This window comes from Heterocephalus glaber, unplaced genomic scaffold (assembly GCF_053883595.1).
Source record: "Heterocephalus glaber isolate CG9 unplaced genomic scaffold, H.glaber_assembly_v1.0 deba00001497, whole genome shotgun sequence".
NCBI classification, from domain to species: domain Eukaryota; kingdom Metazoa; phylum Chordata; class Mammalia; order Rodentia; family Bathyergidae; genus Heterocephalus; species Heterocephalus glaber.
In genome coordinates, this window is record NW_028258320.1 from 31,153,924 (window position 1) to 31,180,993 (window position 27,070).

Genomic DNA, 27,070 nt, shown 5'->3' on the forward strand with positions numbered 1-27,070 from the left:
TGATTTGATTATGTGGTGTGGCAGTTAGAGTGGAGTGTTAACTTGATTGGTTTGGGATCTGCCTTTAGGATTGATGGAACACACTTCTAGCCCAGTTCTCTTACAGAGTATTTATAGTAAACGGGGATCTTATAATAAAGTAGTTATTTTGCATTTCAACTTCCTCAAAATCATTGGAGGGAGTGGGGTGCATTCCATTTTACAGAAGAAATTCATTGTATTTTAAATTCCTCAAAATTCAGGAGTTCAGGAGGGGGTCTGTCTTTTTAAGAGGGACAGGGAGCATTCCATGTTGCCTGGGAAATGTTCATTCCTGGTCAAAGTCCTAGATTACTGTGTATTCTTATTTTAATTTCCCTTAATATAACTGAGTTCCCCACTATCTCTGGCCCTTCCCCTAGCTAGCTGTCGCACTCATATTAGTGGTACAGGAAATAATACCAGAGAAGGAATATGAAATATGATGTTTTGGATTTCGCTGTGAACAATTGAAAGACTCACTGGAGATGGAAGAGCAGGGGTAAAACAACAAAATTTATTTGCTAGCAGGCTAGCCTCACAGGAACATGCCTTCAAGGACTGATCCTGAGTTGCTTAGGGTGAGTACTTTTGCCCATGAGGCATGGTGACTGTTATCTTGGTTTAGACCTCTGGCCTCATTTGGGTGGGGGTTGCAGTTAGGCAGTGGTGCAGGCATTTGCTTATCTCATGCCTACAAACTTGTGGTTAATGGCAAAATATCTGGTATTGCTACTCTGAGAAGTGAAACAGCATTCTCAGAAGTAAAGGAAGCAAGTGAAGCAAATTACAGAAGCAGAACAAGGCAGGCAATTATTTTATATTTTTCTTAACAGTGATATCTCCCAACCTGTTAGCTTTATGATACACTAGTTCCTGTTCTCTAAAAATCAAACAATTAATTCTAGGAACAAAGAAGTTTCAAGTGTAAGAAGATATTTATTGATCAGAATGCTCTTGAGGGGCAAGAAGGGTCCCAAGTGGGTAGCCAGGAACCCAACTTTACAGAGGAGTTTAATAGGGTGAAACGCATGTGGGTATAATGTGGGCCACAGCCATGATCATCCAATAAGGTTACAAGTATAGTCACTTAGGTAATAGTAGTCCAATTGGGAAACAAGTCATGTAACAAGCATGGATGGAAAGAACAAAAATTTTCCTAGGAAGTACTGGGTCCAGAGGTCTCTGGTCACCCACTGGGGTGGTTAATGTCTATCTAGACTTCATTAGGCCCAGTGTTTGTTTTTTGAGGAAGTTTGTAGGTCTGGTCATCTTGTCTTTATCTTGAGGCCTAGTTTTAAGCTGATGTGTGTCTGGTGGACACTGTGGTGTGTTTCACCTTTGTCCTAACCCTCTCAAGGACACAGCCCTATCTGACTTCCTATATTTCTAACTAGCTCCTCTATCTATAATACTAATAAAATAAAGTATACTCCACACTGGGTTATTTAGATTAAGGTATGTGTACTCCCATGTCACTGCAGCATTATTCATAATAACCAATGAAATATTTATCAGTCAACATATGAATGGATAAAGAAACTGTAATACATATTTGCCAAGGAATATAATTTAGCCCTAAAATCACTGAAATTATTCAACTTTCTACAATATATATGTAATCTAAGATTTATACTAAAAGAAACTATTCAGACACAGAAAAATATCGCATAATCTCACTTTTATATGTTATTGTTATTGGAATCTCTTGGCTTTTGATTTTTCTGGCTGGCTATGTCAAAATATAATTAGGTAGCTCTTTCTAAAAATGATTAACCAATCAAATGTTTCTGGGTTTTGCGTTATTCTCCTCTCCTTCTGGAGTTAGAGTCCAGGTTCTTGTCATTTCAAACAAAGAATTGAATGAAATGACCAAAAAGCAGTGGGAAGGTTTATTTGAAAATGTAAAAGTGAAAAGGGAGAGAAACTGGCTCTCCAGAGTGAGCATGGGCCAAGTAGAAGAAGAAAAAGCAAGATAAAAGTACACCCTGGAGGAAACAAGGTGGGCTATTGTGAGGAAAGCCACAATAGCAAGCTCTTCTTGGTGTCTGCGTCCATTTATAGTGTCCAATTCTTGAGGAAGCTCAGAAAAATTTCTACATTTAGTCCTGAGAGGCGGTGCTGCGGTCCCTCACCTCAGGTCAAGTTAGGTCTAGGCCATTCTATTGAAAATCTACTTGAGTTCTTGTGAGAAATCCATGTGCAGGGCTTTGGAAACTATTCAGCATATGTGTTCTGGGATCTTGTAATTAATAGGTCATTCCTACTTCCCCAACCAGCTCTGCCTCACCCTAATAGCCTATGCCAGTATTATTTTAACAATAAATGAAATATACAGACAATAAAGATAAGTAAGACTCAGCTAAACAAATAATGCATTTATTGTCTCATATGTGCAATCAAAAAGCATGGGATGACATTAAAGTAGAAAGGGAATTATTAGAGAAGAGGAATTGACCAAAAAAAGGATAGGTGAAGGAAAGGTGCTCTATCTATTTTGTATGTATAGTATTTATAAATTTGCTAAATCTTATTAATCTGTATAACTAATATGTTCAAATAAAAAATCAAAAATAAATTAATAGCTACAATGGGTAAGGTGTGGAGGTTCTGAGGAAATTGGAAAATACATGTCAGCAGATACAAAATAGCAGATATGTAGGTTGAACAAGTCTGGATATGTAAGCTACAACATGAGCATTATGGTTAATAAAAGTATAATACATATAAGATTCACGCTAATTGAGATTTTAGTTGCTCTTGCCACAAAAAATGGTAGCTGCACGATGATGTACATATTAATTTGCTTCAGAACAATAACCATTTTAATGCCTATTTGTATAATATCATGTTGAAGATCTAAAATATACTTGATAAAATTTAGTTTTAAAAAATGACCTAATATTCTTCCTTAAATAGCCAAGAAATGGTAATTTGTAGATGCGCTTTTAAAATAATTTTCTGCTTATAAATTTGGTAAATAAATTGTTTTAATTTTTAATTAATCAAAAATATCATTTTATAATCAGAAAAACTATTAAAGAATTTGTATATGACCAGCTGGCTAATGGTTATTAGTCCATTAATTAGTCAATGTTTATAGATTACAAGGCATACATTTGTAAATATGATGAAAATAAAAAAATTATGTGTGTAGATATTGATTTACCACAGTGGTTTCTTTTTGCAATATAATTACATAGCTATTGGTCCATAACAAAATTAATTTCCATTCACACTTCAATCTCAATCCAACACAGACAAACACACACACACACTGGCACAAATATGCACACCATGTGAGACAGTACATATTTTAAATAATGAAGATTATGTTTCTTTCTTTACTTGTTCTTTTTTTATTTTATAAAGAAGTAAAACAAAAATTTGTCACAAAATAATAAAAGAATAAAAATTATACACAATGTATCATTTTCTTCAAAGTAGTTACTCTAGTACAAGACAGAGACAAAAAGATTAGTCTACAAAAAAACCCCCCCAGATAATATCATAAAACTTTCTTTTCAATGAACTAAGGGAAACTAGTAGCATAAATGAAACAAATTAGCTTATATATTAAAATATTTTTGAAACAACAGAAGAGGTATGTGTTAGTTACTTTTCTCTCATTGCTGAAACAAAATACTCAACACCCAAAATTAAAGAGGGAAAAGTTTATTTGGCTTACAGTTCGTAGAGGATTCAGTCCATAACTGGCTGGCTCCAAGACAGGGTGACAGTGGAGCAACAGTTCATGGCAGCAGAAGGTAACAAAAGCAACAAGGAACCTTAACAGGATCTTTCTGCCCCTTTTGTCTTCTTCAGACTGCTTAGGGTGGGTAACACTCACAACCTTAATCCTAGTGCCCTTGGGCCTAACTGGACCATGAATCAATCACACACTCTAGATTCAGCCATCTCTGAAAAAGCTTGAGGCTTTAGGAGGACATTTAAACAGAAGCCATAACAAGGTAATTCAGGGAATTATTTGAACTTCTCCCTACTTCCTATTTATCTATCATATATACATATATATATATATATATATATATGTATGTATTTTTTTGTTATTACCTTCAATACTATCTCTCAAAAGAGCTCCAAATTCTGATTTTAAAAATAAAATGTTGTTGAACTAAAATAATAAAAGTGCATATACATGAAGACTATGACATGTGTGAGTCATACATGAATACTATAACATGTGTGAGTAGAGGAATGGGAAGAAAGATATGAACCAGGAGTCAGCAGCCTGTTTCCAAAGAGCTGGCCTTGAGTCAGTGTACTTAAGACCTTTAATCTGTATTTTAAAAACCAATATGTATAGAAGGAGAAACAGGAAAAGTGGTGTGAGCACAGTGCTTCTACTCAAATTGTGGCCTAAGTAGTTTCAATATATGATCAATACTATGTCCATCTCCTCCACACAGAAAGATTTAAAAAAGAAAATCTATAGGGATACTCAGAAAGGCTAAAGTTTATTTTTCTACTCTCTAAAAATATGCAAGTTGAGGGCCGGGAATTTAGCTCAGTGGTTTCGCCTCCGGCTGCAAAGCGCAAGGACCAGAGTTTGATCTCCTGTACCAAAAAATATATAAATAAAAATATAAGATAAAATAAATAAAATAAATATACAAGTTGAACTGGTTTTTCTGTCATATTTGGCTGTAACCTCAAAAGTTTCTTTGTGGTTTTGATTCCATTTGAATTATATTGATTTTCTTGAAAATAAATTTACGTCAAATAAAATATCAGAATATTATGCATTTTACTGGTTCAATCAAAAAGTTTGTCATAATTTAATTTATTTTAATATGACATCTCCTAAAATATTGTTGAGTCAAACCTATCACACTGTAAGTGATATGCTAAGTTGTTAAAAACTTACAATGTTAAAATTTTTTATAAACCTATAACAGTAAAAAGCATATTGCCAAGAACAATGGAATGTGTGTTGAAAATAATGAGAAGTAGTTTAAGTATGTAAAGGGAGATTAATGTGTCTTTTATCGGAATATTTTTTAAGGTAAATATATATGGTATTGTATTTTCTATTGCCACAGTATGTAATTACTAAAGTGATAATTCACATGTATAGGATCTCCATACTCTAGGATTTTACATTTCTATTCTTATAATATTATTATAGGAAGCTAAGTTAGATAGGAATTAATATACAGTCGGAGTGGGACTGGGCTCTCAAGAAAGTCAGGAGAAAAAATACAGACATCAGAATTGTGGCTGGAGGAGTTTCTGAAGAAAACCAGGACTCAAGATAAAGATGCAATGGCCAGACATACATGTTTCCCTAAGAGACAAGCAGTAACTTAAATTTATACTATAATTAGACCATGTGGTCCAAGAAATCCAGATAGGTAGCACCCAGGTGGATGACCAGAACATTCAGACCCATACCTTCCCCAAAGTGACTTTGTTCTTTCCATGTACCCTTGCTATGTGTCCCACTGCCCTTTTGGATCAATATTAGCTAAGCAGCTACACTTATAAACCTGTAAGTTTTTATAGTTTGATCCACATTGTACCCACAGTGTGACTTCTCTGTATCAATTACTGCTGACAAAGGGTTTCAGTGGCAACCCACTTTTGGGACCCCTCCTGTCTCCCAGGAGCTATGTCTCAATAATCCATTTCTACTCTTAAGCTCTTTTTTTTTTTTTTTTTTCCAGAATTCATGCTTCACTTTTAGGGAGCACAAACTTGGCACATCTGGAATCCAATATGTTGGAAGTTATATTTACCCTGTATCAATATTTCTAGTGTTCTACATTCTCTCTTGCAACATGAATATTTAATTTCCTAATTGGTTTATTTGCAAACTACAATTTAAGCCAGTCAACTGAGAAAAAAAAAAAAAAGCACAGAGATTTGGCAAGGTTTATGATCAATAAAGCCAAGAATATATTTGCTTTACTAGTGCTTCATTACTTAGGAATAAAACTAAATGTTTTTTCACTCAGGTTAAGTTTTGGAATATCTCATATAGAATCCAAATGGGCATCTTCTGTTATGCTAAAGTGTTAAGGGCCAGGGATTTAGCTCAGTGATTTCGCCGCCTGCTGCTCAAGCACAAGGACCTGAGTTCAATCCCTGGTACCAATAAAATGTTAATAATGATAATTATTTTTCTCAGCATCTTAAAAAAATAACCACCAGAAAATGTTGTTCATTACCTTATTTTAATCCACAATAACTTTTTGTCATCTAAATAATGCAACACCATTGATAGACTATTAGATTTTTGGAAACATACAAAGATATGTATTGAGAATTTTATAATTTCAGTATCTTATTCTTCTAATCAATATAGATTCAGCCTCTACTGACATAATTTTTGTGTTAAGCTATTTGAGTGATATAATTTAAGTCAGGACATCAGGCTTTTTTGAGCATTCATTTTAAACCATGCTCTTGATTTATTATAGGAAAAAGCAGCTGAAGCCATATGTTCCCTGGCTGGTAACAAAGTATTTTAGAAATTTAGAGAATATTTGGGGAGACCCTTTCCATTTCAGAGGAATAAAAGAGACAGTGAAAAGATACAGGTGAGCCTTTGGTTTCAAACATATGTATGCTCATATTAAGTAGAGACGAGTAAGAAAAGAATTAGAGAATTGTAGGGGTATAACTGTTATGTGCAATGTTAGAAAAGGGAAGGGTATGTTTTGAACATTAGATTTTAGACTAATGTGCTAGGGGCAGCTAAGAGTGTGAATTTATGAGTAAGGAAAAAGACTAAATGATAGATTGGTCACTTAGCATTCTGTCATTCCCCTCAAATGTTTTTGTTTTGTTTTACTTTTTTTACCAGAATTTGGATACTTTAATTCTTTATTAATGTATGTTTTGATATATAAATCATATTCATTTGGGAATATATATATATATATATATATATTTCTGGATCATTCTTGATCATTTTTTGCCTCTTTATCTTACTCCTACCCACCCTTCTTCCTTTTTCCCCAATTCCCTTCCCTTTATTTAAAAGTCTGCTGCCCTATATTCTACAATTTCTACTTTTGCTCTTTAATTATTTTGATCAGGGAAATGTTAAAGTCGATGATGCTGGATCAAATTAAAGTACTTTTCACTCAAAACTAAAATGATATAAAATAGAGAGGCCTTGACACTTATGATAGTACTCACTAGAGAAAATAAATTTTAGACTTTGTTTAGTGTTTATCTTGTCCTGAATTATTTATTTATTGGAATTTATGCTCATTTCTATGAGAAAACACTTTTGAATTTGAAAGTGAGATTTGCAAATGAGTAAAATGAAAACGCTCTAAATTTCTTTTTTAAAAATTTTATTTTATTGGTACAATTTAGGTATGCAATATGATGATATTCATCATTGTAAATCTGCACCTTTACATAATCTCTCTGTGTTCTTCTTTTTCCCCCTTCCCCTGCTCTCACTTCAACCCCTCCATTCCTCCCTATTTAAAAAGACTTTGTTTAGACTTTTTTCATTTTTTCATATTAATTCCATTCCCTTCTTTCCTTTCCCATATCCCTCCCACTTCCCCTTCCCCTTTGCCCCTTTTCTTCCTATTTCACATTATCTATTATATGTTTTAGTCCTTATTTACACTTTCAGTTTCTCATACTAGAGAAATTGTTTGATATTTACACATGTATTCTGTTTATTTCACTTAAGAGTATCGCCTCAATGTGCATCCATTTAGCTATAAAAGTCTCGAATTGCTCATTTTTTATGGATGAGTAGTACTCCATTTTATAAAAAACATACATTTTCTTTATTGAGCCTCCAGCTGATGGGCATTTGGGCTGCTTCCAAGTTTTAGCTATTACAAATTGTGCTGCTGTGAACATGGGTACACGTGTATCACTATGGTATGATTCTTTTAATTCTTTGGGTAAGATACACAGCAGGGGAATAGCAGATTAAATGGGACTTCCAGTAATAGTTCTTTGAGGTATCTCCATACTGATTTCCACAATGTTTGCATCAGTCTACACTCCCACCAGCAGTGGAACAGGGTTCCTCTTTCCCCTCCGCCCCACTACCATTTGTTATTGGTTTATTTCATTATAGCAGCCATTCTTTCTGGAGTGAGGTGAAATCTCAGCCTTATTTTCATTTGCAACTCTCAAGTGACCAGTGATGTACGACATTTTTTCATATGTTTCTTTGCTATTTCTACTTCTTTGTCTGAGATATACCTGTTCATTACAGATGCCCATTTTCAGGCTGGGTCTTTAAATTTGGGAGGTCTGATTTTTTTAAGTGCTTTATAGATTTGAGATAGTAGGCCTTTGTCTGAGGAAGAGCAGGTGAAGATATTTTCCTGACATTGTGGTTTGTCTCTTCACACTGTTGGTGGTTTCTCTTGCTGTGGAGAAGCTTTTCAATAAGAAGATATCCCACTTGTTGATTGTTTGTGCTAGTTCACAAGCAACTGAGGTTTTGTTCATAAAATCTTTTCCTACACCAATGTCTTCAAGAGTTCTACCTAACCTCTGTTCCAGGAGATTCAGCATTTCTATTTTAACATTTAGATCTTTAATCCATTTTGATTTTTAGTTTACTGCATGGTGAGAGATATACATCTAATTTTATTCTTTGGCAAGTTGAAACCCAATTTTACTAGCACCATTTATTAAAAAGGCTATCTTTCCTCCAGTGAGGGGGTTTGCTCCTTTATTGAATATGAAATGACTGAGTGTGTCTGGAGTTGTTTCTGCATCTTCTAATCTGTTCCACTGGTCCTCCTGTCTGTTTCTTTGCCAGTACCATGCTGTTTTTATCACAGTAGCTTTACATTATAATTTCAAGTTGAAGATTGTGATTGCCATTTTGATACCCCCTGCCATGTCTCTGTTACCTAGAACTGCTTTTGCTATTCTGGGTGTCTTCTTGTTCCAAAAGAATTTTTGGATTGTTTTCTCAAGGTCTGTGAAGTGTGCTGCTGGGATCTCAATTGGAATTGCATTGAATCTATATAGCAGTTTTGGAAGTATGCCCATTTTCACTATATTAATCCTTCCTGCCCAGGAGCAGGGGATGTCTTTCCATATTCTGATATCATCTTCAATCTCTCTTTTCAGAGTGCTATAGTTTTCAGAGAAGTGGTCTTTGATTTCTTTCATTAGGTTGATTCCTAGGTATTTCAGTTTTTTGGATGCGATTGTGAAAGGAAAAGTTTGCCCTATTTCTCTCTCAGTGAGCCTGTCATTCGTGTAGAGGAAAGCTATTGATTTTTGTGTGTTGACCTTGTAAACAGCTACTTGACTGAATTTGATTATTAAGTCTAGAAGACTTTTGGTGGAGTTCTTGTGGTCTTCTATATACAGCATCATGTCATCTGCAAATAATGACAATTTGACTTCTTCATTTCCTATCTTTATACCTTTTATTTCTTTCTCTAGTCTAATTGCTGTGGCTAAATTTTCCAGAACTATATTGAACAAGAATGGTGATAGTGGACATCCTTGTCTTGTTCCTGATTTTAGTGTGAAGGATTTCAGTTTTTGACCATTTAGTATGATATTGGCTGTTGGTTTTTCATAGATGGCTCCTATCAGTTTGAGGTAGAGACCATCTATTCCAATTTTTTGTAGGGTTTTTATCATAAATGCATGTTGGATTTTGTCAAATGCTTTTGCTGTGTCTATGGAGATAATCATATGGTTTTTGTCCTTGGCTCTATTGATATAGTGTATTATACTGATTACTTTGCATATGTTGAACCATCCCTGCGTCCCTGGGATGAATCCCACTTGATCAGGGTGTATGATGTTCTAGATCTTCTGCATTCTATTTGCCAGTGTATTATTTAGAATTTTTGCATGTGTGTTCATTAGTGAGTTTGACCTATAGTTCTCTTTTTTGGTTGGGTCTTTCTCTGCTTTGGGGATCAAGGTGATGCTTGCTTCCAGGAATGAATTTGGGAGTACTGCTTCCCTTTCAATTTCATTGAAGAGTTTAAACAGTAGTGGCAGTAGTTCCTCTCTAAATGTCTTGTAGAATTCAGCAGTGAAGCCATCCAGACCCAGGCTTTTCTTAGTTGATATGTTTTCCATTACATTTTCTATTTCATTAGTTAATATTGGGTTGTTTAGAACTTTTAGGGCTTCATTGTTCAACTTTGGTAATTCATATGGATCTAGGAATCTGTCCATTTCTTCTGTGTTTTCCATCTTATTGCCATATAGGTTCTGGAAGTAGGTATTGATGATCCTCTGCATATCTGCTGTATCTGTTATAATTTCACACTTTTCATTCCTAATGGCATGGATTTGGGCCTTTTCTTTCCTTTTTCCGATAAGTTTGGCTAAGGATTTGTCAATTTTGGTGATTCTTTTGAAGAACCAACTCTTGGCTTCATTGATTTTTTTTGTATCATTCTCTTAGTCTCCATTGAATTGATTTCTCCTCTGATCTTTATAATTTCCTCCCTTGTATGAACTTTGGGGTTGTCCTTCTCTTCTTTTTCTAGAAGTTTCAGGTTCAGCATCAGGTTATTTAATTGGGCTCCTTCTGTTTTCCTAATATGCGTATTCACTGCTATGAATTTCCCTCATAAGACTGGTTTTATTGTGTCCCATAGATTCTGATATGTTGTATTGTCATTGTCATTTAATTGAAGGAATTGTCTGATTTTTTAAATTTCCTCTGTGACCCATTGGTTATTCAGTAGTGTTTTGTTCAATTTTCACATGTTTATGAAATTTTTTGAGTTTCTTTTGCTGTGGATCTCCAATTTCATCGCACTATGGTCTGATAATATACAGGGGATAACTTCAATTGCTTTGCACTTCCTTAAACATGTTCAATGTGTGAGTGTTTGGTGTATTTTGGAGAATGGCCCATGTGTAGCTGAGAAGAATGTGTATTCTGATTTTGTGGGGTGGAACACTCTGTAAACATCTGTTAAGTACATTTGTTCAAAAGTTTGATTGAGTTCTAGCATTTCGTTACTTATTTTTTGTCTAGTTGATCTATTTGTGACAGTCAGGTGTTGAGGTTCCCCACTACAATTGTATTAGTGCATATATGACTTTTCACGTCCGTTAGCATTTGTTTTATATAGTTGGGTGCACTAGTGTTTGGTACATAGATATTTATGATTGTCATCTCTTCCTCTTGGATTCTTCCCTTTACAAGGATGTAGTATCCTTCTTCAGCTCTCTTAATCAATGTTGGTATGAAATCTACTTGATCTGCCAAGAGGATAGCTACTCCTGCTTTTTTTCGGGTTCCTATCGCATGCAATATTGTTTTCCACCCTTTAACTTTCAGTCTATGAGTTTCCTTTTGAATTAAGTGTGTTTCTTGTATGCAGCATATTGTTGGATTTTGCTTCTTGATCCATTCTGCCAGTCTATTTCTTTTGATTGGTGAATTGAGACCATTAGCATTGATAGTTATAACTGAAATGTATTGACTTATCATTGCCATGACTTTTTCTTTTTGTTGGGTTCTCCCTCTTTACATTTAATTTCTTGTCGTGCAAGATGGGTTCAGTCTGCTTTGCTTCCTGGGGTTGTGATTCTCAATGTCTGTACCTAGGATATTGTGTGAACTTTTTTAGAGTGCTGGTTTGGTATTCACGAATTTCCTAACGTGCTCTTTGTCATGAAAGTATCTTATTTCTCCATCAATTTTGAAAGATAGTTTTGCAGGGTACATCAATCTTGGTTGGAGGCTGTTTTCTTTTAGGGCTTGGAATATGTCACTCCAAGCTCTTCTTGCCTTGATGGTTTGTGTTGAGAAGTCTGCTATGATTCTGATGGGCTTTCCTTTGTATGTGATTTGTTTCTTTTCTCTAACTGCTTGTAGAACTTTGTTCTTCTGTTGAGTTTCTGAAATCCTAACCATTATATGCTTATGTGTAGATTTTTTTTTGATCAAGACTATTTGGAGTCCTATATGCCTCACTTCTCTGTATGTCAAGTTCTTTTCCCCTGCTTGGGAAGATTTCTGCCATTACTTCTCTGAAGAGTTTTTTTTATGTCATCTGCACTCTTTCCTGTTTCTTCATTAACTCCAATCAGTCTTATGTTATTCTTCTTTGCATCATCTAGCAGCTGCTGGATTGATTTCTTGTGTTCCCTTATAATTTTGAAACAATTTTTCTTTTCCTGGTCACTAATTGCAATCTTATCTTCTATATCTGAAATTCTGTCCTCACATTGGCTCATTCTGCTGTGTAGACTTTCAATGAAGTTTTTGATCTTCTGGAAATCTATTTGCATCTGTTTTATGGATTTCACTTTTTTCCTATGTTGGGATTCCATCATGTTCCTGAGCTCCTCTCTAGATTTATTAATCATGTCTTGCCCTGGGAACATAATTTCTCTTGTTATCTGAGAAATTATTTCTGCTTTCATTTTTTCTAGATCCCCTTTTGTTGCCAGTTCAGTGGGTCCAGGTGGTTGAGTATCAAATGAGTTCCAACTCATTTCCTTTTGGGGTTGCTCTAGGTGATCTGGAAGTCTGGTTTTGAGACTTATTTGTGTTTTCTCATTTCGACTGGGGGAGGGGCAGGGGTGTGCTGTTGGCGCCCATGTGGATCACCTCCTCTGAGCTGTGAGAGGTGGGAGAGCGCCCAGGAGCAGTGGTAGGGATGGTGACCTGGAAGCCCCTTCCTCTGGGCCGTGAGTGGTGGGACAGAAGGCAGCCCAAAATCCCTTTCCTCTGGGCTGGGAGCAGCAGGAGGGATGGTGTCCGGGAAGCCCCTTCCTCTGGACCAGGAGCAGTGGGAAGGTGGCTCAGAAGCCCCTTATCTCTGGGCCAGAAGCTCACAGCAGCAATATTTGATCCCTAGTATCTAGGAGCGATGGAGGGGGATTGGAGAGACACCAGACCTTATGAGGCCACACAAGCAGGAACTGAGCAGTGGATTCTTCAGTGGACACTGAGTGACCATTTAATAACAGGAACCTCTTCTTCCACCTGTGCTGGTTGGATAGTTCTCTTCACCAGTGTGGAGGAGAGGAGAACGTTATACTAAGAATCTGAATGGCATGCTTTGATAGTCCAAAAAGAATTTCTTGCATTCATCCAATGCCCCTGTTTACCCACCCACACAGTCATCAATATCCACTGGGCCTTGGCGAAAAAAACTAAGCAGAGTGTCTTTAAAAGTTGCAATAAAGTAAAGAAGATCAGGAACTGGGCCTCCCCCCAGTTCCAGTGGAAAAGAGCGGGAACAGGAACATTAAGTCTTCCCTAAAATCTGAAAGTTGATATGGTTCAGGGCACAAGTTCAGAGACTTGTCTGGTGACACTACTCTATTCCAATAACTTCCAGTTGCCTAGTTGTGTCACATTCCAGTCCACTTCTTTTTGTGCTCCACCTGCTCCAAACTGGCATGCTTTTTCCTCCACCTTTTAGTATTTGTTTTTTATAGCTGGGTGTACTAGTGTTTGGTGCATAGATATTTATGATTGTCACCTCTTCTTGATGGAGCCCGCCGTCACTTGTCGAACAGTACCTGAATAGGGAGTGAGGATGAAGAAAAATAAAGATGAAGAGATAGAGTTGGGAGGGCTCCCAGAGACCGAGCACCCAAGTTTATTTTTCTCCTCTGTTTTATACAGCAGGTGAGTTTGGTTGTTAATCATGACCCTTATCCAGAGACACCTGCTTCCTTGTTTTCTAGTTCTTTGGAAATTCCCCACCCTCATGGGCCTTCCCTTTTCTTGGGCTTACAAAACGTTCATCATGCTCCAGGGCAATCTAACTCGGCAAGGACGTGGTTCCTCATAACATAGTCTCCTTGCTCTATACAATGGAGGGTAAGATTCAAAATGGAGCCTCTTTGGCTAACACCGCTCTCCACACACCGCTCTCCACATCTTTTTGTTGGATTGTTCCCTTTACAAGGATATAGTGCCCTTCTTTGTCTCTCTTAACCAGTGTTGGTTTGAAATCCACTTGATCTGCAAAGAAGATAGCTACTCCTGCTTTTTTTCAGGTTCCTCTTGCATAGAGTATTGTTTTCCACCCTTTAACTTTCAGTCTATGAGTTTCGTTTTGAATTAAGTGTATTTCTTGTATGCAGCATATTGTTGGATTTTGCTTCTTGACCCATTCTGCCAGTCTATTTCTTTTGATTGGTGAATTGAGACCATTAACATTGATGGTTATAACTGATATTTATTGACTTATTATTTTCATGACTTTTTCTTTTTGTTGGATTCTCCCCCTTTACTTTTAATTTCTTGTCATACCCAATGGGTTCATTCTGCTGTGCTTCCTGGGGTTGTGATCCTCATTGTCTGTTCCTAGGATATTATCTAAAATTTTTGGAGTGCTGGTTTGGTATTTATGAAGTTCCAGATGTGCTTTTTGTCATGAAAGTATCTTATTTCACCATCAATTTTGAAAGATAGTTTTGTAGGGTAGATCAATCTGGGTTGGAAGCTGTTTTCCTTTAGGGCTTGGGATACATCACTCTAAGCTTTTCTTCCCTGGAGGGTTCATGTTGGGAAGTCTCCTGTGATTCTGATGGGCTTTCCTTTGTTTGTGATTTGTTTCTTTTCTCTAACTGTTTGAGGAACTTTGTTCTTCTGTTGTTTTTCTGGAATCTTAACAATTATATGTCTATGTATAGATTTATTTTGATCAAGGCTAGTTGGAGTCCTATATGCTTTGCTTATCTGTATGTCAAGTTGTTTTCCCCTGCTTGGGAAGTTTTCTGCCATTACTTCTGTAAACAGTTTTTTATTGTCATCTATACTCTCTCCTGTTTCTTCCTTGACTCCAATCAGTCTTATGTTATTCTTTGCCTCATCTAGCAGCTATTGGATTGATTTCTCATGGTTCCTTACAATTTTAAAGCAATTTTTCTTTTCCTGGTCACTAATTGCAATCTTATCTTCTGTATCTGAAATTCTATCCTCACATTGGCACATTCTGCTGTGCAGACTTTCATTGCAATTTTTAATCTCCTGGAAATCTGTTTGTATCTGTTTTATGGATTCCATTTGTTTTCTGTTTTTGGATTCCATCATGTTCCTCAGCTCCTCTCTTTTTTTGTGTGTGTGTATCCTCTCTAGATTTATTAACCATGTCTTGCAGTATGGACACAATCTCTGCTGTTATGTGAGAAATTATTTCTGATTTCATTTTTTCCAGATCCTCTTTTGTTGCGAGTTCAGGGATTCCAGGTGTTTGATTATCAGAGTGTTCCATCTTGTTTCTCTTTGGGGTTGCTGTAGGTGATCTGGACGTCTGGTTTTGTGACTTGTTTATGTCTCTTCTCATTTCACCTTGGGGAGGGTGCACTTCACCTCCTCTGAGGTGGGAGTGGTGAAACAGCAGCTCAGAAGCCCCTTCCTCTGGGCCAGGAGCAGGGGGATGGAGAAGATTTGTCTTTTTAACCAATGCAGTGTCTTCTCATTTCGATGGGGTGTTGCTGTTGGCACCCACATGGCTCACCTCCCTGGGCTGGGAGTAGTGGAATGGTGGCCCAGAAGCCCCTTCCTCTGGGCTGGGAGCCATCTCAGTGATGTTGTATATTGTGTTTGTAAATTCTTACTTCTTTACTACTATTTCAATGTTCTAGTTTATCTTTTTTCTCTTGAGTATTTAATTTTCTTTTTTCAGCTTGATTTAGTCTATTGGTGAGACTTTCAAGGGAGTTTTTCTTTGGTTTATTGAGTTTTACAATGTTTCTGTTTGGTTCTTTTTCAGAATTTTGCTTTAGTGAGATTCTCTTTAATATTCTGCACAGGCTTCCTTAATTCATTGAGTTGTTCATTTGTGTGTTCTTTAAATTCATTAATAATTTTAACATTTTTTTTTTACTACCAGGGGTGGAACTTAGGACCTTGCACTTGCAAAGCAGGCATGGCACCACTGAGCTAAATCCATGTCCTCTGCAATTTCTTTTTATATTATATGCTCAGCTGTTTATTCAATTCAGTGTATTTGGTGTCAGCTACTAGAGAATTATGTGCTATAGAGACATCTTGTTTTCTCATGGTTATTTTTGGTTGGTGTTTGTTTCTATATTGAAAATTTTGCATCTCTTGCCATGGATATCTCTTCTACTTTTATGGGGGCTTTCATAGGGAACCACCTTCTCCTGATGAATTGTCCAGGACCATCAGTTTGTTGAGAAATATTAAAATTAATGTTAAGTGAACTTGATGGTGTACTTTTCTTGTAGCTTCTGTGACTGTGTTTGCTTGGTTTTCACAGATTTTATACTGTGTTGGAACCATATTTTCTATCAGTTTTGTAAGAAGGGATTCTTTGTGGTGGCTCTGGCATGTGTGTTGTAGATACCAGAATACATGGTGTACTACCTCTGGGCTTACTCCTCAAGCTTTGTCAACAGTTTGTCATCTTCCAGGGTATTGGATAGAACTATGCTGAAGACTTTTATAGGTGCAATTTCTACAAGATTTTGTTCTCTCTGTTGTTGCTAGTTGAAGGCTGATTCTTAACAACAGAGAACAATAACACAAGTATTATTTAAATTCTAGAATAAGGTGCAAATTACTAGAATAAGGTGAAAATACTCTTATATGGACTTCAAATGAACCTCAGTAGCACCACTCCCACCTATTGTATTTGATGTTCAAGGATGGATAATTATCTCCACTCAGGAGGAAAGAAACAGACAACAGTAAGAATTGTAACAAGTACCAAAAAAACGGCAAAATGAGAGTGTAGAAGAAAAGAGAAATCCTATTAAAATACAACAAATGTAAAAATATGAAGAAAGTAATGAAAGATTACAAAGTAAAAATAATAAAATAGATCGATGAAACACAATAAAAATGTAACAAAAGGAGTACCAAATTCTTCCTGGAATTGTTTGGATAAGAACACTTCTTCCTAGGTGTGTATTCACCCATTCCAGTGACTTCAGTCTGTGCACCTAGGGGTGTAGCAAATTTCTGGGACACAGTGAGTTCTCTCATTGGCAGTTTCAGTGCCCTATGAGAAGTATCTGGTGGGAGTGCAGATTTCAACCCATGGACCCCAGTTTGTGGACCTGGGAGCACTGCAGATATCTAAGCTTCAGCACACTTCTCACCTGCAGTGTTTCAGTGCCACACAGTCCCCCCAGGATGGTGGCACAAACTGGGAATGCACACTGCAGCCTTTGTGCCTGCAGGCATGGCAAATGTCTGGGCCATACTGAACTTTCTCACTCTTGGATCCTCGGTGTCCCATGGGCTGTGCCATCTAGATAGAACACACTCAACCTCAAGGATTTCAGAACTTCAGTCTGTGATCTGACAGTGTGGCAGCTGCCCCAACCATGACTACCTAGGAAGTGTGAGGAGAGCTGGAATTCTGTTTTGGAGGTGGTAGCAAACAAATGATTTGTCACCCTCAGTTTCAGTTCTCTCTCCCTGACTTCCTCATGATATCTCATGTGACCAGAACTGGGACATTGTACCTAGTCATAGTCAGACATAGTCAGTCCATCATAGCTGATGCTCTACACTGTTAACTCCTCCTCACACCTCCTGGCAGACCTAGGTCAGATGTTTCCCAAGCCACTGCTGTCATGTGTAGGTTTCCTCCATTCAATCAATGTGGCTCAACATCCGCAGGTACCCAAATTTGTAACTGTTCCACGTATTTCTTTTTCTTTAGAGCAGTTACATCTTTAAAAATAGGAACCTCCACTTCCTCAAAATGGTTCCTAGGCACAGCCTTCTTACAGGTTGCTAGGCCATGTATCAAAATTCTCTACAGCTGGGGAATTCACTCTCAGTTTAGATCTCCAAACTGGATTTAATGTTAATATGAACCATGGTTTTAACCTGCAGTTAGAACTGTTGGTCTGTGTAGCATCAGAGTTTATTGTACTCTTCAGCGTCGTACCTTATCCTTGTATGTTCTGGTTCCAGTCCCCATGCTGAGCAGCCATCAAAACTTGTTTAGCACTTTTCTCTGTATTGCTTCCTGATTCTCTTTACTGTTTAGGTTTCTCAACATTTCTTTGTTGGTTCTCAGAATTTTTCCTCATTTTCTCCCATGGAATATAGTCTCTCTTTTTATGCCCTGATTCCTTTCACCTGGAACCTACTTCCATTCTGGCCTCTTGAAACAACTACCAACTTTGTTAATTTCTTTACCCAGCATTGATACAGTGTCATATTATAAAAACATACACATACTGGACACATTTCTTATCATATCATACTAACCTTTTCTGCCTTCATTTTTCATATCTTGGAAATACTGCAACAATAGATATTAAGAATGACATTTATTAAAAATATTCCTGACATCTTCTATTTGATTTGTAATTATATGAATGATGTTCATGTTCCTTGGGGTGAAAGAATCATGGATAACTGAATAGGATCATATTGCTATTCTCAATACATTTTCACAAGCTGGAAATTTAAAGTATTTTACATGCTAGAATAATAAAAATTTTGTGTGTGTTGACAGGAAGACAAAATCATACAAGTAATTCTGCACTAAATAAATGCTTTGATGTAGAAAACTCTGTCATTTTATTCATGTTTTGATTTATGTTCCACTTTGTGTATTTTTATGCTAAGAGCACATATTCTGCAGTATACAAGACAAATTGACTATAAGTACTTTTCATCTCTTTGTGAAATAAATGATGTAAAAATGCTTTTGCTTTTAGAATCAGAAAATATCTATTAATTTGCTTCTATAGCATAGGGTAGGATGTTTCGTACTTTTAATCTCTTGCTTAGTAAATTATATACCATAAAATGCAAAGTATTACTGAATATACACAGTAATTTTTGTTTTTAGGAAAAGAAATAAACTCTTATAATACTTCATAGCTAAATTCTATCTATCCTACAAAACTTAAGACCAAATTTTCCATCAATGTTTTTCTAGTAGAAAGTAATATTGTCTTCTATTTCTCAAAGGTGATTTGCTCTTTAACCTGAAGTTACTTGACACATTATGCTCTACAACATATATATTCCCATTTTATTCATGAATATTATTTATGAATAAATTAGATGTCTCTTAAAAATAAGGTTCTATATTTTTCTATTACTAAATAGTTACTTAAATAATACAAATCTACTGAAATTAGTATTTTTTCTGTTTAATTTGTTGAATTTGAGCTATTTTATTGTGTCTAAAAATTGTATAATTGGAACTTCACTATTAGCTCACTCTGATTTACAGAAGTATATTATGGAATTTGTGACAGGAAGAACTCACTATTTTGTCAGCAACTTCATGGATGATGAATATTTTCTATATTTTCTTCTTCATGTCGTTAATATATTCGATAAAGCTATGAATCAATTTATGATGTAGATATATTCATGGATGCACAATATATTAAGACCATTCTTTTTCAACATTAGAAGTATCATAAGTAGTAAACACAGATGCATTTGTGTTCTTTTAACACCTGTAACACAATAAAATGCAACAACATAGAATAGGAACTTAACTCCTTTCCTTTGCAGATGGATATTCAGCAGGGTTATTTCTTTTCTCTGACAGTTTTGGATTTTTGAGTAGTAGCTTTATCCAAGCGCTTGTACATAATCCAATGAAAAAGTGCATTAAATTCTCGACTTAGATATATTCAGATTTCAAATATTCAAGGGAGAGATTTTGTGTTTTATTTCTATATCCAGAGAAAAGAATGCGATTATATTCCTTTTTTTGTGAGCAAGTTTCTGTTTTTTTTTCTAATCCTAGTTTTTGAGTGAGAAAACTTGTGGTTGAAAGTCATTATTCCCTCAAAGCATTGCCTGTGATGATTAACTTTACAGGATTAATTTGACCAAGATTGAGCACTAGCTATTGAGCTGGTAAAGCACTATCTCAGGGCATAACTGTGGGTGTTTCTCCAAAGCAGATTTGCACCTGAGTCAGTAAGCTGAGTACGGAAGATCCACACTCAATGTGGGTGAACACTGAGCAATCATATAGAGGCCCAAATAGAACAAAAAAGGCAGAGGAACAGAGAATTTTCTCTCTTTCACGCTCCTAAAACTAAAGCACTGCTCTTCACATGCCCTTGACTGTCAGAACTCTCTCTGGGCTTTGGAATCCATAATTTACAACAGTTGCTTCTGCATCTCGTGGGTGTGCAGCCTCAGACTGTGAGTTCCAGACTGTGTAGCATCAGTTGCCCCCAATTTTTTGCTTTCAGACTTGGACTAACCCATCCTACCAGCATCCCAATGTCTCCAGCTTGTACATCTCCTATCATGAGGACTTCTCAGTCTTTATAATTGCTTGAGCCAATTTTTGGAATAAATCTCACTCTATATAGTCTATCGGAGAAACTTGAATAATACCTTACCTTTACACAGCTCATAAAATGGAACCTCGAGGACACTAAAGATAAGGTAAACGCAGTGACTTCACTAAGAACATGTTTTGTGTTCCACATAGTTTACTGTTTATCTTCTTTTTTTTACATTTATAGTCTTTGAAGAATTTTAATCATTCATTTGAACGTCATTATGCTTTTTACAATATTTTAACTATTTTACCCCAAAACTTAGATGTTTAACCTATCACAGAAGTTTTTCTGTGTCATGACTTAGAGTATTTTATTAAAATTTAGGCTGGCTGTAAAACCTGGTTTTAATGCTTCTCTGCCAACACGTTTTCTTTTTAAAGTGTTCTAACTATATTCATTGCTATATAGTACAGGAATCTTTCAAAATTCCTAAATTCTTGAATAATTAAAAAAATCATTGATTCAGACAACAATATTTGTAAATGAAAGGTGCTGAAAAAACATAAGAACCTTTGGGCAGAAAATATTTTTCATAATTATTTAAAAAAATTTGCTAAGCAAATCTTAGTTGCAAAAAATGAGAATATAAATAAGGAATGCCTGGTAGGAAATGCTACTTAATACAGATCTTATTTTAATAGAGTACTAGAATTTTCATTAAAATTTTAATTTCAGAATTTTATCTGGAAATTAATTATTAGATAAAGATTTAGCAAATAAAATAGGGAAAAATCATTTAAAGCAAGCTGGGGAACATTGTGAGGTCCTTCTTGGTCTTTTCATTAAATCTCAAAATATTATCATTTTAGGGATATCTTCCTAGATTCCATGTAAATAATTTTACTATACCCATTGATAAAATATGTGGTCAACTTTGCTTTAGTAAAGCTACACCAAAAGTAGTATATTATTTTTATATTGTTTAGTGGTGCAATATCCCATTCAATAGTCTGCATATAATTGTATACTACAGAAAAATATCTAAAACACATACTTTTTTTTAAAAAAGTATGGCAGTCTTAGGTATCTGAAATTGATCACTTTCTCACTGTTCTTACTATGCCAACTTCCTAATTAATTAAGCTGTCTAAATTAATTTCTGACTTCAGTTTATTCTTTCATGAAATATTTTAAGCATTCACAAAACTAATCACAAATTTATTATATTAATATAGTAATTATGATATAGCAATGTTGGTATAATTATAATTGTGACATTGAACCAAAAGTAATAATATTGATGAGCACAAAGAATGTAACTGCAATTTATTCATAGAGTAGTTGCCATTCTGATTATGTTTATTATATAAACTTAAAATTTACATATATATATGTACTAAGTTGTACAAGTAATGTATATCAATTAAAATTAAAACTTTTTGCTACTATTATGAAGTATAAGTAAATTAAAATTTTTTATGGCAATTTAAGTTCAATGCTTTTGTAATATGTATTAGAGACAATTAAATGAAATTGTTTTGTGGTCATCTCAATAATTTAATATGACTAATAATTAAAAACAATTCTCTCAGGGCCAAGTGTGAGTATGAACTCTTATAAGGAGTATGACAGAACTTCAGAAATCACTATCATCATATCCTGAAATTCTAGCAGATTGTGGTGTCTATGATTTAAGACCAAAGTATATAATCAAAACATATATGGAGATTAAAGAAATTATTAATGGTGATTTGGTTGAAAAGATTTCAATGGAGGAAAGGCTAGTGCCTTCAAAATTGGAAATACTCATAAATGTAAGCTTTACCACAGATGTTTAATTGAATCAATACTCAAAGCTTAATACTACTTTACCCAATAAATATTATTTAAATTAGATCTACTGAAAACCATGAATTTATAAAAGTTATAAAAAGTTTGTTAAATGGAAGAGCATGTATATACATTCTCATCCATACATATATATGTTTATTATTTATTATTGTATGAATGAACCTTCGAAAGTTGTATGTTTGAATAACAAATCTCCATATATACTGGGAACTTACAAAAAATCACAAAAGGTAAATATTTAAATAAAAATATAATTTTTTATCTTTTATTTTCTTAAAATAACTAGCTGTTTAATGTGAAAACAAATTTGCAAAATTTATAAAATCTATTATGGTGTTTGTGACACGCAGAAATAAAATACAAGACAATAATAGCTCATAAGCCAATTATAGACATAAAATGAGACCATAAAAATAGTTCACATAGAAAATAAATTATTAAAGTATGAGTAAACATAAGGAAAATGGAAAAAAAAATCAGTTTCAGGTAGTAAATATGTCCAAGAGCTGACGTTATTAACTCTGATAGATTTATGATCTCCAACTAAAAGGAAGAGAATTTTAAGTTGGATGAAAATTTAAGACATGCTCATATAACATGAAGAAAGCAACAGTTATGTACAGGAACACAAGGAGATCGATAATAAAGCCATAAATAAGCAAACGTCATGCAAAAGTGAAGCATAAGAAAGTTGCTTTGGCTATGATATTATCAGACAGGGTAGACTTCAGAGGAATTTTCTAGGAGTGAAAAGATTCATAATAGTAGAGATCAATTCTCCAATAAGACATCGAAATCCTAAATTTACTGTGTTAATTTAAGCAAAATTGGAGGGTATCAAAAAGAAAAATAAAGATTTTGGTCCTATTTTTCCATTTTCTCATATTAATTCCATTCCCTTCTTTCCTTTCCCCTACCCCTCCCACTTCCTTCCTCTTTGCCCCTTTTCTTCATATTTCACATTTTAGTCCTTATTTACACTTTCAGTTTCTCACGCCAGAGAAACTATTCGGTATTTATACATGTGTCCTATTTATTTCACTTAAGAGTATTGCCTCAATGTGCATCCATTTAGCTATAAATGTCTCTAATTTCTCAATTTTATGGGGGGGTTGAAGGGAGGGCTGGGCAAGGGTGAAAAATAAGAACCAAGAGAGATTATGTAAAAGAGCAAATTTCCAATGATGAATGTCATTATATTGTATACCTAAAACATACCAATGATTAGAATGAATAATCGATAATGCAAAATAGGAAAAAAAGGTCCAAAGGGGTAGGGATAGTAGGAGGGGCAGGAGAAAGGAAAGGAGGGAAAGGAAAAATGATGAGAAATGGAAAAAAATGGTAGTAAAGTCTTTGTAAATAGTGAAGGGTGGAGGGGGTGAAGGGAGGGCTAGGAATGGGGAAAAAAATAAGAACCAAGATGCATCATGTAAAGGTACAATTCCCAATGAGAAATGTAATTGTGTTGGATATCTAAAATATACCAATAAAATAATTTAAGAAAAAAAAAGAAAAATAATCTCAGAAATAGATATGTATATTTAAACATCCTTCTCCTGGTAAGTTACAAGTTGACAGAAAATAATTACATAGGAACTGAACTACATTATCAATCTACTTGACATTTTTGAAATTTATAGAGCATCACATCAATTAAAAAATAAAATTAACATTTACTCTAAGTGCCAGGAATTTAGACAAAGGTTGGACTTTAGGTTGGCACAAAATATGTGACTGTTAATTTAAAAGGATTGTAATTATACATAAAATTAATATATACATATATATATGTTCTGTTTAGAACAAAAATAAATAAGAAATAAGATAAATATTTTTAAAATTTCCGAATATATTGACAGTAAAAGAAAACAATACTTAAAATTATCAAGGATCACACAAGAAATTATAAAGATAATTCTTAAATGTTTTGAGCAGAATAATGCTGAAAGAATATATATCAAAATATGTGCAATGGAGAGGTTGAAGGAAGGGCAGGGGAATGGGGAAAAAATAAGAACCAAGAGAGATTATGTAAAGGTGCAAATTTCCAATGATGAATGTCATTATATTGTATACCTAAAATCTACCAATAAAATTCATTTTTAAAAAGTTAAAAAAATTTGTGCAATGCACCTAAAGCAAGGATTAGAAAAATGTATACATTAAATAACTTTAAGGGCAACAGAAATATAGAAATATATCTAAACTTATAAACTAGAAAGAAAAGACAAATTAAATCCAAAGCATATGCAATAGTTGGAATAATAAAGACAAGAACAAAATAGAAATGAATAAAACAGAAAACAGATAAAAATGATTGATATCAATTATATCTAATTCCAAATCTTCAAAGAGAAATAAAATGAATGAATCAGCCAGGGATTTAGCTCAATGGTGCCATGCCTGCCTCACAAGTGCAAAGTCCTGAGTTCTATCCCCGGTACCAAAAAGAGAGAATAAATCATCCATAATATTTGGGAAAAATTAAGAAGTCAATATTCAACAATGTTAGCCATCAAATAAAAGATATCATTAATAGGATAACACAAGACAGTAAATGGAAATGTGATTAAAAATTATACTGAAAAATACTAAACACTAATAGAATGGGTAAAATCATTTAAAGACATTTGTTAACAAATTAACAACCCCTCTCACAAAATAGGAATAGATCCATGAACAATTAAATATATTTTTAAACTAAACTCTCCCACAAATTAAAATTATAATCTGAGGAAGTCTTCACTATTGAATTCTGTAAAACATTTTACCAAGAATTAGTATCAATCATAAGCACATGCTTTTCAATCACACAGGAGATAATAACTCTTCTCAGGTGATTTTATGAGTTAAATATAATGCTGATGTCATAACTAGACAAAGACAGTACAAAAGAAAAAGAAACTACAAATCAGTATATTTCATGACCTTGTGTGCCAAAATGCTGTAGCTTAAATAGTTTTAAATTAGAAATATCTTTATGTTCTTTTGCTCCACTCAGATAGAAATCATGTATGTGCAAAGTGCAGTGCTGCTAGCAGTCACAATGACACCAAATGACATAAGGAGATACTGGATGCCAACAGTTGACATAGACAGCTGCTTGTCCCTGCTGCCACCAGCTGTCACCATCTGATGCAGTCTTGTGTCAGACACCATAGGTCAACTACCTGGTGCTGGTCTCTGCTGGTTTTGTTGGCTGCTAATCATCAGAGTTCTTTGATGTTAACATCTCTGAGTGTTTATTGCTCTTTCTTTGGAAACAACCAAGCTGTCCATACTACTCAGGATAAAAATCTCAAATAGATTTATAGGATTTTTGGAGCCCACACTACCCAAGTAAAAAACTGCCAGCGGATTTATAGGAACACCAAAGTGAATGTTTATTTTAACAGGGCCTGTGCTGTGCCCAGAAATGTCAGTACATAGGAGGGAGCCCTCCTAAACTAAAATCCAAGAAGTAGTTGGAGAATGGTGCTTGTACAGCATCTTGGAGGCCCCTTTCAGTAAGGGGATGGGCTGAAAGCTTGCCATGAATATTGGGTATGCAAATAGGGGTTTAGATCGCACCCTTCCTGATCTTAGCCACTTCTGTTATGCTCTTTCTTCTTCAAAAATGCAACAGTATGCTTTTAAGTGCCAGGTGTCGGGGAGAGGCACTGTGCTGCCTGTCTGGCTGCACTCATGTTGGAGTGGAGAATGGTGGTTTGGTAGCCAGCCAGGAAGGAATACTGAAGCAAAGTTCCCCAGTTCATTGCAGTGCAAAATGGAGCAAAGGAAAGCTATGGGAAGGGGTAGACAGCAGCTGGCCAAGCCATACTCTCCCTCCAGCTGGCAGTGGAGAAATCAGTCAGGCATTTCTCATCTGCCTCAGTTTTACCCTGCCACCAATTCGAACCTCGATGTGTTGTCACAGGCCCAATGCAACGGAGCCAATCAATCATGGAATGAAACTTCTAAAATTGTATTCCAAACTTTCTCTTTTATAAATTGATTGTCTCAGATATTCATTCTAGTGACAGAATACTAACTAATTCAGAAAGTAAACATCTCTTTTCTTCCTGGAGTCAGTTTTCAGGCTATTTCACCAGGAAGGAAAACCAAACAGCTCAGTTGTCTCATTATGGTGCAGAAACAGATATTGAACTTTGAGGCCAAAGCAGCAAGAGCTGCCAGGGCAGTGTAAGAAAATTGTGAGGCTATTAAAAGAAAGAATTCCAGAGCTCTGGAGATGCATCCACTTAATTATTTGCTGAAGACTGATCTGCAGTGTATGATCTACTAGCTTTGTGTCATCATTTTGTAGTGGCAGAGATAAACATGTTTATTTTGTTTAGTTGATAAAGAGTTTTCAGTTTAAGTCACATGACATTTTGATGAGACATTTGACTTTAAAGTTGATGCTGGTGAGTTAAGGCTGTGGTGGTTATTAGAACAACATGAATAAGTATTTGTGCATATAAGTATATCAATTTTGTGTGTGTAGAGGAAGAATGCTATGTGTCCTCCCAAAATTTAAATGTTGAAATGAATCCCCAATATGCTGATAATTAGATAAGGAGTCTTTAGGAGGTCATGCAAATGGAGCCATAGAATGGTAATCCTATCTTTGTTAAGAGTCATGGCCCTGAGAAATGAGGTGCATGTCCTCTGTACTGTTAGAACTCCATAAATCTCTTGGTTTTATATAATTCCATTTACTTTTGAAATAATCCCAATTAGTTAGCAATAAAGTGTTTTCTTAGAGACCCAAAGAGGTGTATAAAAATATGTTTGACTTTTTTCTTCCTTTGTCTAGCTTGACAAATACCTTGGGCACATGGAAAGAACATCATATGCCAATTGTTGGCATTACAAGGCTTATCTCTTAAATTGCACACTTTTTAAACTTTTGTATAATAAAAGCTAATGTCTCATAACTCATACTCATTTAGTTTTCCTTCTAGATTAGAAAAGACTTTAGGTATAAAATAACTTTAGGCTTGAAATGACTAAATATGAAAAAAAATTAAGTATTTCCAGTGATATA

General features: G+C 35.1%; 1 long non-coding RNA gene across 2 annotated transcripts in view; it reads left to right on the forward strand.

Annotated features, from left to right (window-relative positions):
* Positions 1 to 382: 382 nt before the first annotated feature.
* LOC147825623 (uncharacterized) overlaps positions 383 to 27,070 on the forward strand; it is a 56,948-nt gene continuing 30,260 nt past the window's right edge. For both annotated transcript variants that reach the window (XR_015440344.1, XR_015440345.1), the window contains exon 1: positions 383 to 599. This is a non-coding gene — a long non-coding RNA (uncharacterized LOC147825623). The remainder of the gene's footprint in view (positions 600 to 27,070) is intronic.